General features: G+C 42.4%; 1 pseudogene; it reads left to right on the top strand.

The window, feature by feature from the left end:
• Positions 1 to 1,677: 1,677 nt before the first annotated feature.
• LOC103249650 overlaps positions 1,678 to 2,794 on the top strand; it is a 68,788-nt pseudogene continuing 67,671 nt past the window's right edge.

The raw sequence follows: 2,794 nt of genomic DNA, 5'->3' as shown, positions 1-2,794 counted from the left end.
GGCAGAAGGATTGCCTGAGCCCAGCAGGTCGGCTGCGGTGACTGTAAATGTACCACTGCACTCCAGACTGGGGACAGAGTGAGACTTTGACTCAAGAAAAAAAAAAATGAGTAAACCTCACTGTATTGCTTATTTATAACTCTTTGTTCATCTCCAAATTTTTTTGTAGCCTGAAATAATATGTTATTTAGTTTTGTAAGTTTTTATGATTTAAATACATGATTAAGGCTGTATTTATTTTTGTGAGACTTGATTTTTTGGGTGGTCCAACATTAGGTTTGAAATTCATCTATTGTTTGCTTGGTTTTTTATATTTTTATTTGGAGACAGTGTTTTACTCTGTCATCCAGACTGTACTGCAGTGGTACAATCATGGATCAATGAAATCTCCAACTCCTGGGTTCAAGTGATCCTCCTGCCTAAGCCTCCCAAGTAACTGGGACTACAGTTGTGCATTACCACACCCAGCTAATTTTTCTATTTATTGTAGATATGGGGTCTTGCTTTGTTTCCTAGGCTGGTCTCCAACTTCTGGCCTCAAGCAATCCTCCCATCTCAGCCTCCCAAATTGCTGGAATTGCAGACATGAGCCAAAGTACCCAGACACATATCATCTATTTTAATTGTTATATAATATACCTTTATGTGAATATTCCACAATGTCTTATTCAATAGTTTGTTGATATACAGCTACATTTTTTTGTTTTTTTTTTTTAATTTTGCTGTGCTGTTTTTTCCCATTGTAAGTTATCCAGTTGCAAGCATTCTTGTGCATGTCTCTTATTTTGAGTTACTTTAGAACGTATGCCTTACTGGGATTGCTGGACCATAAGATATTTAATTTAACAAGTTTCTCTGTCAGGCACTATTTTAGACTTGAAGCACAAATCCATAATAAAGACCGGTAAAAGTCTTTGCCTTCATGTGCTTGCTTACTTTTTTTTTTTTGAGTTGGAGTCTCACTCTGTCACCCAGACTGCAGTGCGGTGGCTGCTCCTGGCCACCTCAGCCTCGCCCTGCAGGGCTCCGGCGATCCTTCCGCCTCAGCCTTCCAAGCAGCTGGAACTATAGGCATGCGCTACCACGCCCGGCTGATTTTTTATTTTTATTGTAGAGATGAGGTTTCACCAAGTTGCCCAGGCGGATCTTGAACCCGCGGGCTCAGGCAATCCACTACCTCAGCCCGTGTGCTTACTTTCTAGTAGGTGGAAACAGATAATAAACAAAATAAATATAGAAATTATATGTCTTAAAGGGTGATAAGTATCATGAAGAAAAACAAAGCAGGAGGGAGAGACAGGAAGTGTTTGGGCAGTTTCCAATGTTACACAGGTGATTAGGAAGAGGGAAGTGAGGATCAGGTGACATAAACAAAAACTTGAAGGAGATGAGGCAGGAGTCACATGAATATCAGAGGGAGAGTGTTCCAGAATGTGCACATCTTTCATTTTATTAGATAATGCAAAATAGTTTTCCAAAGTGGTTGTGTCACTTTGGGCTCCCACAGCAGGGTATAAAAGTCCTGAGGTTTCATAACCATGTTAACCCTTGACACTGGTAGATAGTTTGCATTCTGCAAATCTGATAAGTAGCACATAAAATTGTTGTTGTTTTGAGTTTTCTAATTACTAAGAAGTTTGGGGGCTGCTCTAGGCTCCTTCAGGACTTGCACCCTCTATGTCCTTTCCCTGGTGTGCCCTGCTGTGGACTTGGCTCCCGGCGGGGTGCCAGGCTGGCCATTGGGCAGCCGCCTGCTCTGCTCTTTGCCCCCACTTAGGGCACTTTACTAGGACCCTGAGGTAGGTTCCTGCTGTTGTCACCACCTCCCCCTCTGCCTCTGATGTCTCCAAAGCCTTGAATACGTCCTTGTTCCTACCCCTGATGTGAAACCTCAGGCTGCCAGAGCCAACAGCAATGTCAGGGCCGAGCTAACCTGGCCTCTGGACAAGAATAAAGTAAAGACGATCTTGGACAAATTTTACAAGAGGAAAGAAATCCAGAAACTAAATGTGGATTATGGAGTCAATACTCATCTCTTCCACCAACCTTTCATAAGCTTTAGACACTATATTATGCAGTCTCATTCCCTGGATGTGGACATTCACATTGTTTTGAATGACATTTGCTACTTTGTAGCTTATGTGGATGATTTATTTCCATTTTTCTTGAGACACACCAAATATTTCCTGTGTTGGGGTGTAAGGTTGATCTACGTAAAATCAATGACTTAAGAATACCACCTGCTGGGCTTGGTGGCTCAGCCTGTAATCCCGCGCCTTGGGAGACCTGTCTGGGCAACTTGGCAAGACCTCATCTCTACAATAAATAAAAAAATTAGCCAGGTGTGGTAGCACATGCCTGTAGTTCCAGCTCCTTGGAAGGCTGAGGCAAAAGGATCCCTGGAGCCCAGCAGGTCGAGGCTGCAGTGGCCGGGAGTGGCCACTGCACTCCAGTCTGGGCGCCAGAGTGGGACTCCAACTCAAAAAAAAAAAAAAGAATACCACCTAACTGGTGTCCAGAAGCCAGAGTCAACAGCGGAAGATAACATTCCATTCAGGCCCCACAAACAGTGGAAGGACTTATCATGCAATCCAGAAATACCTGTCAGCAAAATCTGGAGTGTATTGTGGCCCTTTAAAATTACTGGCATATGAGATCTTTGAAGAGACTAATACTGTGTCAGTATATTACCAAGTATTTGCTCATTTTTTTTCTCATTAATTTTCTTTTTTCAGGTGGAGTGAAGACAGGAGTAAGAAAAGACATATGTAGTAGTTTACTGTTTATAAGAAAT

The sequence above is a fragment of the Carlito syrichta genome, unplaced genomic scaffold (genome assembly GCF_000164805.1).
Source record: "Carlito syrichta isolate Samal-C Ts95f unplaced genomic scaffold, Tarsius_syrichta-2.0.1 Scaffold123285, whole genome shotgun sequence".
NCBI classification, from domain to species: Eukaryota; Metazoa; Chordata; class Mammalia; order Primates; family Tarsiidae; genus Carlito; species Carlito syrichta.
Note: the sequence above shows the minus strand (reverse complement) of the source record. Positions and strands in the feature narration are given on the sequence as shown.